Here is a 15,606-nt window from a genome sequence, read left to right as displayed (position 1 = left end):
CTTTACTATGGCATTTATGGTGAAAAAACGTAGAAAAGAACATGATTTGTAGCATTTTTAGCTATTCAGAGAAGAATCCAAAAAGACTGAGGGAAGACATGTGTGTTGCTCGTTTGTTTGACTTGGAAAACTTGTGTACTTAAGAATGAATAATTTTGATTCAACAAAATGATTCAAGTATTGTAATGATGAACATCAATATACCAGCTACAATCACATTTCTTCCATGTCTTACCCAGATTTCCTAAATAAGAGTACTTATCTTGGAACAGAATCAAAAGCAACAGGAAAGGTAGCAGAATCAATAAAGTAATGGAAATGAAGCACAGGGGCAGAAACGGTGTTTCCAGTGTTTCAGTTTTTCTTTTAGCTATGATAGGTACCTCTCCTTCCTTGTATCTTAGAACAACAAGCTTAACTTACATTTTAAATACAGTAAAAAAAGAAGACCTTAATTTGAGGTATCTCAATTAACTGAAAAGCAGCAAGAGTAATGAGTCCGGAGACAGTAAAGGATTTTATATGCTCCTGCTGTAAAAAAAAAGCTACAGGTCCCCTAGTCTCTCAAGGAGGATCAGTAAATTTGATCAGATTTTTTTTTGAGGGGATGAGTGAGCCTTTACATCTCTCTTAATAATATTACCCCACCTTGCAGAAGAATAATGTCGCCTTGTCTATACTATTTTATGATTCAGATGTTTACCCAGAGAGAGAATGTTTACTTCTCAAACGGTTTCTGTATTTCCTATCAGACATTCAGTACAAATATCCTTTTGCATAGGGTTCATGATACAGCACTTTCCGTCAGATATCCTTTTTTGTAGAATTAAAGAGTTATGTTCTAATATTCAATACAATATATTCATTGAATATATTCAATACAATTCGATTTTATTTAAATCACTGAATAGGCAAAGAGGAGCCCAATTCACCATGGAAAGGCTGCATCTAGTTCTAGTTTCTACCTGTAAAACAGATATAGCAGCTTCATTAAATCTAGTAAAAATTTAAAAACTAATCACCTTCCTAAAGGATCTTTAAGAAGAACCTCAGATTTAAATCTCTCCTCTGTTTTAACAACTTGATGATTTTATTAAAAGCCACTTCAGTAATTTTGAATGAGAGCAGCCCTGATGTCAGTTTATGATGTGGAAGTCACACTGGTGGTGGAATTAGATCACACTGAGGTTTAAATCCAAGTGGGTGGATGAGTGCTGAGGTTAAGGACCCCGATGAAACTAGTACAGCATTGGTTAGAATTCTAAATCAAATAATAGCTTTTGACACCAACAGAATATGAAAGTATATCTCCCAAAAGATTCAAACAGTTTTTTAAGGTCACCCTTTAGGAACTGGAAGAAATTGATAATTCTCCACTTCAGAAGGTATATTTGTAATTCTGACTTTTTTGGTGCTCCTATGTCAGTGTTTTAGATAGGAGAGTAATGAGTTTTTAAAGCAAAATGGTCTTCCCCATTTACCACACCTCTATTTGCACTGCAGAACAGTCTTAGACCACACAAGCTGAATTCCCTTCAGACAAAACTCAATTGGACTTCTGAAGAGAGCACCCAGTGAGCCTGAAACTGCTAATAGGTGTTCAGATGAGACCTTAATAGAGCTAGTATGAAATATATATTTTGAAATATATTAAGTGCAGATGTCATGTTCTCAGCTCCAATTATTTTTATCCTTGGAACTTGCTCCTAGCCTAATACACTAGTTGTGTGGGTGAATATAACCTTTCCAAATGCCATATCAGATTCTTTGTTTCGTCCATGCCACTTCCAGCACTACCATACTAAATGTACAATCAACATGCAGCTTGTGGAAGTCTTTGAAAGGAGTTATCTCCGTTTCTTCCTCCTCAAAAATGAGTGCTCTGATGTTAGCAACTCCCTTAGAAGGCCAAACACACAAATAGCTTCTCCGATTTCTTGTATGATATTCCTAAAAAAAGAAAAAAGAAAAAAAAATCACTTGAAATCTAGCAAACCCTTGTATATGGACATACCGATACCTGACTGTGGTCTATGTCTCAAACAAAGCACAAATCATCAAAGCAATGAAGAATTTGATGAGTAATGTTATTTTTAGGTCAAGCATGTAACTGTTTAACTATTTAAAAACTTTTTATCCAAGGTACTACTATATTCCATTGAACAACCCAATATTATTTCTCCAGTTATAAAACCAGACCGTCCAAAAAAATTAAGGTTCTTGTTTATTCTTTGGCAGGAGACTAACTGGAAAAGGTCAGTCAGTAGGAAAGAGTAGTGAGGCTATTTCTGTCTTTGACTACAGCTTTCAGAGAGAAGTGAGCTCTGCTGGAAGGGCAGTATCCATGAGTTAGGAGCTAGTCTGAGACAGTTGGTGATATAAGAAGCTGCAACTAGGTTTCCCTCCATATGTACTTTATATTTTACTTACTTCGTTTTTCCCTTTAACCTCCAAGAAAAGATATTTAGCCTGAAAGATATTTGCTGTTCATCTTGGATAAATCAGAACTGAACTCATTTAAGGAGTGATATCATCCTCTGAAGTCTGACAGTATAACAGGGCAGGTGTGCACCCACCGTGTTTGCACAACAAGAATCTAAAATAGGAGACTCTTCAATTTCTTTGAGTATGTTTCCCTTAGGGAAGCTGCAGTCAATAGTGTTTTCTTGGTTTTTTTGTTTGTTTGGTTTTTGTTTGGTTTTTATTTTTTTTTAAAGGTTGCTTAGACTGGAATCTGATTGCAGGTTTTACAAAGGCAACTGCATCAAACTATAAATTCAGTGATCTGAAGATTCAGAATATATACCATCAAGACTTATTTCTAGTGTGAAAAGCATTCAGTTATTATACTAAAATAAAATGGCCATAAGCTTTGAGAAAAATAGTTAGCCTATACATGTTTATACATCTTGTTTCAGCCCTAAATAAACATAGTGTATAGATCTAACAGGAACATTTTAACAATAAAAAACAATTCCTCACAGCTGCATATATTCACCTTAAAGTTTTTTTAATTTGCTAAATATTTGCCTACACTTTTCTGTCCCATTTCATTTTGACCTACTCTAGGACACCCTGCCCCTGCAGGGAGGTTGGACTAGATGATCTTTTGAGGTCCCTTCCAACCCTTAAGATTCTAATTCTATGTGATTCTGTGACTATGTATAATTGTGTTTTCAATTTGCATTCCTTTCTCATTATAGTTTATTCATACAGAATCATACTTTTAATTATTTTTCTTTGTATAGTTCTGTTGAAATATAGTGCTTGGAATGGAAAAGATTTCAGTTATTCAAATTGCTATTGTAAACGGTAGTAAAATCTGGAAAAAAGCCACTTTTTTTACTGTAGCTGACACTACATTGATCTAGCAGGAAGTCTGTCTATTACTGGGACAGATGGGGGAGCTCTGGGACTCAGTTTAGCATGGTTGTAGCTACTGCAGATGCTGATACTGTACACTGACAATAGCTGCAGTCTAAAAAGCAGAGTTTACATGACTGAAATAAATTGTTTTGATTAGAACCTTTAGGAAAGAAAGTCGTAAGGTACAGTTTTATTGACTACTTGCCAAACAACACAGACCTGTGCTCTGCAAGCTTGTTTTGCTCTTGTAAGTCAAGCACCAACTGGGCTCTTATTTTCTAAGGTTATGGACTTACAACATAATACATTATCATTTACTCTGAATTATTACACAGTACAATGGGAAACAGAATGCATATTTAATTTTAAATGTAGTTGACCTTAGGAGTATTATTTTTTTAAGGTGCCTGTGCATTTGTTTGTTATCCATGGGGAGATAAAAAAATCTTCTATTGATAAAAAAAGCAAAAATGAAAAGGCACATGTAAACCAAATATGTGACAGTCAGGAAAAAAATTTTAACACTCAATTATTAGAAAAATATCTCTATTCTATTTTAGAATCATTTTTTTTAAGTGCCACTTCAGGTTTTTATGTTACTGAGGGTCAGAGACTACTGTATTAGGGGCATAATGATATTGTGATCACCTAAATAGAATTTAAATAATTATTGTGCAAGACAGAGCTGGGATTTTCTTCCCCTAAGCAAGATCTATATAATACATTATCACTAAAGTCATTATTTGTTCTGTTGTCCTTTTGGAAATTAGTGTGTACAGGTAGCAGTATGTCCATTTATCATTTTCTGTTGTGATCTAATGTATTTAAATATTTTGTCTGATAGCTAAAACACAGCACATCAAATTTTACATTATGATGTACCACTGTAATGTTCAAGTCCTGTCTTGTAAATTATCACTTTGCTTTTTTAAATCAGCATATTCCTCTGAAGATGACTTTTATTTCAGATTTCATCTTTTTTAAGATACAGTAATTTGAATAAATAAATAAATAAGTGAGGTTAATAATTGCATTCTCCATAAACAACAACGTAGCTTTATGAATTTCCAAGCCTGATACAACTTCAAGCTGCTGTCTCATGCCTGGCTACTTTAGCATGTTGATTCATATTATTATTGACTGTAAAGGCTAGATAGCTTTTAAATCTTCCTAAAATGAACATTACCAGAGCTGTTTTATATTTTATTTCCCACTTAACTGAGACAACTGCTTTTTTTCATGGCAGACCTGAGAGTAATAAAGAATAGGTTTTGGAATACTCACATCTATTTTCTCAGCTGTGAAGGAGGTTGATTGACAAGTACATGACTAAAGTGAAAAATTGACACTGTGATTCAGAGTCAGTTCAGTCCAGCCACAATATGGTCTTGAGAATCCATAAAAAACCTGTGCCTCACATGATCCAAAAAGTCATTTCCTCAGTCAGCCATGTTAATGGGAAAGCTTCTTTTATTTCATAATTGGTAAATCTACATCTACATGTTAGTAATATGATCTAGACTAATACTTATAGGTTCAAAAGCAGTTAATTATTTGACTGGGGCTCCATTGCTCATTCATTCAATAGGATTGCATTTCAACAGGACTGTTTTGTAAATTATCACTATTTAAAAATGAGACTGCCTCAGGCAGCTCCGTTATTGAGCCAGATTATGTCTTAAGCAATCATATTGTTAGGAAATCAGGCAACATATTCAGTCTTCTGATCTGAATCTTCTCTGAAACAACCCTTCTCCACTGATTGTGTTCAGGAAGCTAAGTGATTTATCCACATTTATTTTGTATTAATATTTCACCCCAAACTCAACTATAGCAAAAGATATTCCAGTTTTTTAACCTAATTCAATAAACTCTGAACAGACTATTACTTCTGAGGAGTGAAATCTTGATGTTACAATAGATAGTATTGTGAAGGTCTCAGTGCCTAAAAGCAGTTAAAAAAGGAAAACAAAACAAATGTTATAGTTTATTAGTAGTGGAATAGAAAATAAAATAGAAAGTATCAATTTGTCTCTCTGTGAATCAATTGTTGTGTGAAGCTCAAAAAAAAAGCTATTAAAGAACTTGATGAGGCTGATAGAAATGCAATAAAATAAAAGCATGAGACAAATTCCATAGAAGGAAGAAAAACCCCCCACAAACAATGAAGACATAGGCTCTTAATGTTGCAGTAGAGAGAGAGTAGAAGAGATTTCTGTAACTTGTAGCAAGGAATAACTAAACGGGACTAGTTCTTCACAGTCTCTTCCAATCCCAGAGTATATCAAATGGTCAGGATGAGGGGTCAGTTGGACCCTTTGAGCCACTGTGGTTATTATGTTATGTTTTTGATATTTTATGTTCTGTGTAGGATTATGTTTTGTGATATGGTGAAATAGTCACTTTTCAAGGTAGACACTACAAAAGAGACACAGAGGTTTTTCTGAAAAGCTATTTAAATTTTCTCATTTACACAAAAGTAAATTAAACTGAAACACAAAGATATGGATTATTCATTGTATTTGGCAAGCATAATAGTGTGTTGTGTGGATTCAACACTGCTGAAAACAGTAAGATTTATTAAAAGAGCCCTCTTTATATTTAAAAACATGGATAACTAATGAACATATCACCTGCTTATGCCAGGCAGAGTTATTTCACCTTCTTCCAAAATAAAACTAAATACACACCAGTTAGTTGGCTAATGTCAGTTCCTGCCAGTTGTCCTGGTTCTCAATTGACCATTCCCAAGCTCTTTGTTGATTGAAAGGCAGAAGACTCGCTGAGAGATTATTTTACTAACACCACAGGCCTAACAATATTGATTATTACAGATTAAAGAGCCATGGTATATTTCCAAAGGATCCCATTACTTTTGTGAATCTGGGGGTTGACATATCATATGGAATTCACATGAGTATGCTATAACTGAAGAAATTGAAAAACTAATTTCAATGTGTTTAACTAGCTGTGTATAGTTTTGCAGTTCTATACAATAAACAGATGAAGAAAACATAATACAGGATAATTGCATTTTACAAACTTTGATCACATTGTAGTATTTCTTTGGAATATATCATCTTGCCAAAAGGTAAAAGGACCATATGATCATCTAGAAGGCAGCATATGCAAATAAATATGGTAGCAAGTGCAAACATATGCTTAATCTTCCCACTTCATCAATATAGAAAGCTCAAGAGTTTTGCTCTACACAAGCTAACAAATCTTCAGGCTTAAACTATGTTTCTGCTCCTCTCTTTCTCTTAGTTCCAGAGTTATATATCTTACAAAAAACTTCTAAAAAAACTACTACTAAGGGTAAAACTAGACGTATCCAGCCAAAATAAAAATTGACTGGAAGTGCCTAAGAATGTACTGAATTTTTTCACTGGATTTTACACATCATGTAGGATCCATTTATGCAGAGATGAGGCAAAATCGTTCAGAGTGGTCACAAACTATGGGAAAGAAGCATCAATCATCTCAGTGGACTGCATAGTGGAGCATTTAAAAGTTGTACTGGGACAGTTTTGTTGTTTTATTTTTTGTTGTTTTTGTGGGGTTTTTTTTTCTCCAAACTGAAAATGTCTAAGAACTACTGACCATAACCAACTACATACCCATAACTACACATCCATAACCATAACTATAACTATATAACCATACGCCAGTATTACTTTTAGTATGCTGCAGGTGTTTAAGATTTACTCAATGATTTTACACTGTTTTTTTTTTTTTAATTTGTATTTGGACATTGGACAGATGTTATTTCAAGATAAAAAGACACAGAAAATCTTCCATGCCTCTAATAATTTGTTCCAGTACTTAATTAGACATAGTGTTAAATCTGTGTGCTTTATTTCTTATCTGAATATAGTTAAGTTCTTACTTCAAGACACTATTTTTAGTAGGTCTTCCCCCACTAGATTAAACAGCCTTTTAGTGGCATGTATTTTCTTCCTGTGAAGCTACTTACACAGTGTAACAAAATCAATTCTCAGTTGTTGCCTTTTTAAGAGCAAGACACATATAGGTTCTTTATTTACTGTTATAGCATTTTCTACAGATTTTGAGTGTTTATGGCTCTTTCCTTTCCTTCCTTTTCTTAAACCATGTTCCAAAATTCATGTTATCTATGTCATGTACAGCAAATTTGGATCTTTGGTCGTACTCCACTGTTTATCTTCTCAAGGACTGTGTTATGCCTTTTTATTTGCTCTTTTTGAGGGATACTCATTCTGAAAACCCATATTGGGGTTTTTTTCTTCAATTACTTCCTCTCAGAAACTACTATTTCCATGAATACCTTCCCTTTGCTTTCCTGAGGGAGAAAGGTTCAGCCTCTGGGTAGAGTTTCTCCACAACTTTTATTTAGATATCACTTTGATCCCATTCCACATCACATCCATAGGATAAGAGCTTCAAGCTTCTGTCTACATTAGCAGTGTGGCACAAGAGGACTAGAACTCTTTCTTTAGGGTGAAAGAGTTACTACTGAGCATACAATATTTACAGCAGTTTGATCCATAGTTCAAATGCCTATTAGCTTCTGTGGTACATCAGACAGGCTTCTAACGCCTGTCTTCTGGCTTAGAGGGAACAGAAGGAAATCCAGTGTGAATGTCACAACACTTAAATAGTGTTAAGCAGAGCTTAGCTGTATTGGGTCTGGCTGAGAGAGAGTCAACTTTTTTCACAGAAGTCTTCATAGTGCTGTGTTTTGTATTTGTAGCTAAAAACACGTTGATTACACCCTAATTTTGGCTACCACTTGCACAGCATCAAGGTTATCTCTCCGACATTCCCCTACTCACTTCATCAGTAGGCTGGGGGTGGGCAAGATCCTGGATGGGGATCCAAAACGATGAAAAGGATGTTCCATACCGTATGACATCTACTCAGCAATAAAAGCTCAGGATGAAAGAAGGATGAAGGACATTTGTTTTCTTCAGCAATTGCTACACATACTAAAGCCCCGTTTTCTGCGAAGTGGCTGGATATCAATTGTTGATGGGAAACAGAATAAAATCTTTTCTTTTCCCTTGCTCTCTCAGTGACATTTATTGTCACTTTATTAAACTACCTCCATCTTGAATGGTAAGTTTTTTCTGTCTTATTTTCTCACTTGCCTGTCCTGCTAAGGAAGAGAGTGATAGAATGGCTTGGAGGACACCTGATGCCAGACTCAACACTCCACAAGGATATTGGGATGATAAGAAAATTTTCTTTGAAAGTACAGTGCTAATGTGAACTAAAACATGAATGTAAACATTCATTAGAGTTTCTGAGTCACTCTTCTAAACATAATGTCATCTGGAATAACTCATTTGTCCTTAGTGCTGAAACTTTTTCTTCTTTTAATAATGTACTGGTTCAGGTTCATCTAGGAAAAAAAGGGACCACTATCAGCTCTAAATACCAAGGGCCTTTGGAACCCCCTAAGGACAGGAAGAGCTCAATTGCCACTTATGGTCCTGGGCAAAACAGACATGACTACTTGACTTGGAGAAGAAAACAGAAATTAATTTAATTCACTACCGACCATAACATAGAACTCAAGACCAGAACAAACAGAAAACAACAGAGTGGCATAGTGATGAAGAGCACAACCAATCCTTTAAGACTACCTTCACCACACCTTTCCCTTCTTCCCAGGATCAGAGCCCTGATCCTGATGTCTTTGTCTCCACCCTCCCTGAAGGGCTCAGGGTGTCATGGAAGGGAGATTTCAGTCAGACCCTTCCCAATGGCTCCTGGGTCAAGGCAACTGGACTTCTGACCAGTCCTCCCTGCTCCACCTCAGGGTCCCTCACATGCTGGACAGTGCTGCATGGGCCGCTCTGATGTGCATTAATCCTGAGGGCTGCAGCTTCTCTACACCTCTTGTGTGGGTCTGCTCTGTGGCCCACATGCACACACACACAGCACGGCCTGTGCTGTGGCAGCCTCCTCACGCAGTCTTCTGCTTGTCCAGATGCACTCAGTTGGAGCTGATAGTGGCTCTCAGTCCTGCCATTGCCCTCCATGGGTTGCAGGGGCACAGCCTGTGTTCTCATCACAGGCTGCAGGGGTTTCTCTGCTCTGGCACTCTTCCTTGGTTCCTCCTCCTCTCACTGTAAAGTCTGCCTGGTCACCTCCATCTTGTACCACTCTTCCACCTTGTCTACTACTGCAGATTTCCCTGCTTAAATAATGATAGCAGAAGTGCCAGATTGGCCTGGCCAGCTTGGAAGTGAGTCGACCTCAGAGCCAGGGTATATTTCAAGAACTGTTTATGGGGGTAGAACTGCAGTCTCCTGCCTTTGTTACCAAGCAAAAAGTGGCTCCACACAAATAATTATTTGTGTGGATAAATGATAAATAATTATTTTGATGATTTTATTTTTGAAAAATTAAAAATCATACTTTGTTTCAAAATCAAAAGTTAAAATATTTCTTTTGGGAAAAAAATCATATGAAGTGTTTAATTTTCTTTTTCTATTCATTAGCAATTTTTTTTCTTAACTCTTAAATTTGAATAGTCAGATCTTGTAAATATTTTTATTTACCACAAAATCATGTTACTCAAAGAAAAAATAAAAATCACACATGAAACATCGTTTCAGCAACTCTCCCTAATTATAACTTTTTCCTTTTTCACTACTACTTTAATAAAAACTCATAGCACACACCTAAGGGAAGGAAGAAAACCAGACTTATACTAAAGTCATCTGGGTCAAGATATATTATAAAACCTAATCTTGCCTTAGGATAAAGAATCGCAGAAAAAAACCCCTCAATTGTATCAGGAACAATAGATCAAGAAAAATCCATCAGTGAGTAGATAAAGGGAATAATATTTTACCTTAACAGTTTGTTAACAGTTGCCCAAGCTATTTTTTTGTAGCTGTTGCAATACAACAATTTGTTTGAAAACTATTTTTTACTGTATCCTACGAGGGAAATAATGTTTTGTTCTATATAAACTGTTGTTTTAATCAATGTTAATTAAAATATGGTACTAGTAAAAGGTTTAATACTTCTCTAGTGATCCCATTCATCTGCTCTCGGAGGGCATAGAGAGATATCAGATTTTTAATTGCTGCTTAATACGCTTTTTCATGAAGAGTAGCTTCTTTGACATTTTTTTTAAAATTTATTTTTTATAGCATAGTCTAAGAAATAATAAGTCTGAGTCTATGAATTCTCATTCTACATTGGGTATTTGCTATTGAGAGCAATACTCATAATATTGGAAGTAATTGTGTGGGCCAATTCTTTAGAAAAGAAGGCTTTGCCGTACTGTTCTATTGAATTATAGTCTTCACAGTGAAAATCTATAAAACAAATATGATTTAGTCTACACTTTTTTAGCTGAAATATGTCAGACTGATTTACACTGAAACAGCTACAGATAAGAAAACAAAATGTTAGAAGTATTTAAAAAACATTTTTGTTAATCTTTGTTTCTTTTGAATGGAGAATGAAAAGGGATCCTAATGGATATGAAAAGGGTCTCATTTCATAGGACTGGAAAGTTATGTTGATGAGAATCAGAAATCTTAGTACCTACAGTATGACCCGTAGTTATGGCTCAGTTCATATTTGTGAACACAATATATGTCAATGTATATCACTCTAGAACAGAAATTATTATCTCTGAATTGTTTTTTAAATAAAGTATTGAAATTATATTTTTCAGAACAGAAGCTTTTTTTTCTCAAGGTGTGCTGTACAGTTTGGCATAGTTTCACCTTCTAGTAGAAACCTATTGCAGTATTAGAAGCAGTCAGGTTTAATAAGAATGGAAAGTAAATGTTTTTCTTTGTTGTCTGGTTTGTTTAAAAACAAAACACATAAAAGTTTAGGTTGTTTTTCTGACCTAATGAAGTTCAACTATGATCTGTGAGAAAATATCTAAGGAGAATATAGAAACTAATGATATTGTTTAGGGGTCAATGAATTTACACAATTTGTTTTTAGCCTTACTCAGTATACAAATCTAATCCCCTTTATTCGCAAAATTTCTACATAGTTTCAGTTACATTCACAAAGGAGAAAAAAAAAAAAAGAAAAAACACCACAAAACCACAAAAAACCACAAAAAACCTACACAACCCCCAAAAACAACTACCAACAACCACCCAAGCTCCACCACTAAAAACCCAACCAAAAAACCCCCTATGGAACTGTTGTAGATTTGTGTGGCCAGATTTTGGTAGCAGGGAGCTACAAAGGTGGCTTCTTTAAAATGAAGTGCTCCTTTCCTGTATCTGATAGGGGCAGTGCCAATCAGCTCTGAGATGGACTTGCCATGGACCAAGGCCGTGCCAATTAATGATTGAGTTAACACCTCTGTGAATAACATATTTGAGAAGAGGAAGAAGCTGCTGTGCAGATCCTAAACTACAGCAGCAACAGGGAGTGAGAATGTGAAAACAACATCTCTGCAGACACCAAGGTCGGTGAAGAAGTAGGGGGAGGAGATGCTTAGGCACAAGAGGAAAAATTCCCCTGGGACCTGTGTTGAAGACCATGGTGGTACAATTGTCCTCCTGTAGCCACGGAGTCCATACGGGAGCAGAGATTCACACACAGCCCATGGAGGACCCTGTCCTGGAGTGGGTGAGTGCCTAACTCCATGGGAAGCCCACACTGGACCAAGTTTCTGGCAAGACCTGGGAAGCCTTGGAGAGAGGAGCACATGTCTGACCAAGTTTGGTATCACAACTTACGATCAGATAGGGGGGCTCACAATAGAGCAGTTCATGAAGAACTCTAGTCCATATGAAAGACCCACACTGGATAAGTTTGTAGAGTATCATCTCCTGTAGGAAGGACCTCACACTGTGGCAGTCCTCTCACTGAGAGGAAGCAGTGACAAAGTCCATCTGTAATGAACTGACCCTAATTCCCATTTGTCATCCCCCTGAGTTGCTGGTGGGGGAGGAGGTAGAAACCCAGGAAGAAGAGAGAGGTGGAAGGAGGTGTTTTAAAATTCAATTTTTATGTCTCATTTCCATACTCTGTTTTGATTTTTTGTTAATAAGTTGAACTATTTCTCCTCAAGTTGAGTCTGTTTTACCCAGGATGATAACTGCTGAGTGATTTCCTGTCCTTAACTCATGAGCCCTTTGTTATATTTCTCTCTCCCCTCTCCAGTTTAGGAGAAGAATGATAGAACAACTTGGTAGGCAGTAGACACTCAACTAGGGTGAAACTACCATAGGTATATATCTTCCAGCATTACTTCTCAACTATCAGACAATTACATAGGAATACTGTGTTCACTTTTTGTGTTAGAATAAGGACTAGCACTGTGCAAACATGTAACTAAAACATTAATATCAATCGACAATAATGTTATTTCTTCAGTCTTCAAGGATATTCATTTCACAGGAAGTATAAAATTTCTTAATTCAACACCTCTGTTACTCAACAGAGTGAATTTTCTTCTTCCAAGATGGATTTTGTTAATCTAGTCTAGGAAAAAGTGTCACACTGGGCTTTTTTGGATACGTTAATGGTATAGAGTAATTTCTTAAAACTAAGTTACTGCCTTATTTTTTAGAAATTATCTGTATCTTCTTTATTTTCAGAAATTACAGTGTCCTTACTGGAATATTATCAGATCATAAGCTTGAATTTAATGTAATGAAAAACAAGAGCATTTAAAAGTGTTAGGTTTTATCTATCTGGCTGTACCACAGTGTATTAAGTGAAGATCTGACCTACAGTTTTCCCTCTGAGGAGCTCCCTTTTGATTTTGCAAGCTGTGTGTCTATTTTTTCTGCAAAACAAATGAGAATGTTTCTTACACATTCCATTGAAAGTAATTACTTTCCTATAGAACAGTAGAAAGAATAGGATAGTCAAACAACTACTCAAGTTCATGAAATATCCCAACTGGGATCTTAATTTTGCCTTTGGACATTTAATCACAATCCCCATTATATCAGTTGAAACCGAATTTACTAGTCTGAGGGCAGCATTGGCTGTATGTGATTAATGTGTTCTGGCAAATTAAATTAACTGTGGAATCATTCAATTTGTTTCCTTGTTTCTAGTGATCAGATTACTGAATACGTCACTCATCGTCAGCACTTTGCTCCCAGTCTTTTATCCATAAAACTACATTTGGTAAGTTCTTAATGTGGAATTTATGTATTTCCCTGAGGTATATCATACTATTAACATTAGAAAAGAGGCCCAGCTTTCTTTCATTTAATTTTATAACACAAGAAAGAAAACAAAGGCATCGGATCATGCAAATTAGTCTTTATAAGCCAAAATATATTGTTCAGTGCTACCATCCCCTAAAATTGTTGTGATAAAGACCAATAAAGAAAGTATGTGTTTGGCCTCAGGAAGACCTTGTCTCTTCAGAAGGTGAGGAATGTACTATCATTCATATACTTTCGTTAGATGAAACTTCAATCTATGAGGATTTCCTGTCATCCTTAAAATGTAGCAATAATTACTATGTGAGATATGTGTCATAGTCTTGCCTATTTAAGCTCATTGCTTGCACAGAGTCTTGTTAATAATACTACTGAACTGAAACTTATTACTAACATGACACAAGACAGACTGCCTTTCTTGGATCTTGACAAAGTCTGCTCTTGGGGGCACCTTTTGCAGGTAACACAAGAAGGGACTGAACCGAGTAGACATGAACCCATGTGAGGAAGCTAGGCATACTCAATGTTCCAGGCATTCAGTAATGGTAGTTCATAAGAATAATACCAAAGGAACACAGGAAATGTGATGTGAGAGAGCCCCTTGAGCCACTAAATCCAGTTGCCTGTTACCATAGGCATCCATTCCACACCTTATAACTTACAGTTACAGGAAGGCTGGTATCTTTTCCTCCTTGGAAGATTATTGCAAAAATTGGAGCTCAAATATTCAGGGTAACCTCTTCTCAAAAGTAGACCTTGAATTTGTTGGTGTTTCTTTAGCACTTCTTTGATCTTGGTTGCTGTTAAATTCATCCTTGTGTAAGATGAACTCTTAGAACCATGCACAATATTCAACTTGTGATGTCTTCACAGTTTTGTCAACCATACTACTATTAAATGCTATTGTATTTGTCTTTTCTATAATATATCGTAGTGACAGGTCATAGCCATGTTTAGGACAAGTGTTGTTACAGCCACATCCTTCTTCCATTGAATCTTCTCAAACTAAAAATTTCTTGCTGTTGGATCTTGTGTACTTTGACTCATTTAGTGGATAAGGGAAAGGCTGTGGATATGATCTACCTGGACTGTAGTAAAGCCTTCAACACAGTCTCCCACACTATCCTCCTGGAGAAACTGTCTGTCCGTGGCTTGGATGGATCTACACTGCAATAGGTGGAAAACTGACTGGATGGCTGGGCCCAGAGAGTGGTGCTGAATGGAGTTAAATCCAGTTGGCAACAGGTTCCCAGGGCTCAGTGTTGGGGACTGCTCTATTTAATGTCTTTAATCAATAACCTGGATGAAGGGATTGAGTGAACCCTCAGTAAGTTGGCAGAGGATATAAACCTTGGTAGATGTGCAGATATTCTTGAGGGAAGGAAGTCTCAAACCACTTCAACCCTTAAGATTCTGTGATTCTGTGACTTGGGTAGATTCATGTGATGGGCAGAGGCCAATTGTATGAGGTTCGACAAAGTCAAATGATGGGTCCTGCACCTGGGCCACAACAACCCCATGCAATGCTACAGGCTTGGGACAGAGTGGCTGGAAAGCTTTCCTGTAGAAAAGGGTTTAGGGGTGTTAATGCTGAACATAAGCCAGCAGTGTGCCCAAGAGGCCAAGAAGACCAATGGTATACTGATTGAGGTGTGTTCAGTTTTGGACCCTTCACCACAAAACATCGAGGTGCTGGAGCATGTACAGAGATGGGAAACAAAGCTGGTGAGGGATCTGGAGAATAATTCTTATGAGGAGCAGCTGAGGAAGCTGGGGATGTTTAATGTAGAAAAGAGGAGGGTGAGAGGAGACACAGTCACTCTCTACAACTATCTGAAAGGATGTTGTAGTGAGGTGGGAGTTGGTCTCTTCTCCCCCGTAATGAATGGCAGGACATGAGGAAATGGGTTCAAGTTGCACCAGGAGAGGTTTAGATTTGACCGTAGGAAGAACTTCTTCACCAAGAAGGTTGTTAAGTACTGGAATGGGCTGCCAGGGAGATGATGGAGTCATTATGCTTAGACATATTTAAAAGATACATAGATGAGATGCTGAGAAATGTAGTTTAGTGATGGGCTTG

Source organism: Colius striatus, chromosome 3 (genome assembly GCF_028858725.1).
Source record: "Colius striatus isolate bColStr4 chromosome 3, bColStr4.1.hap1, whole genome shotgun sequence".
Classification (NCBI taxonomy): Eukaryota; Metazoa; Chordata; class Aves; order Coliiformes; family Coliidae; genus Colius; species Colius striatus.
The sequence above is the reverse complement of the archived record's forward strand: the minus strand, read 5'-3'. Positions refer to the sequence as shown.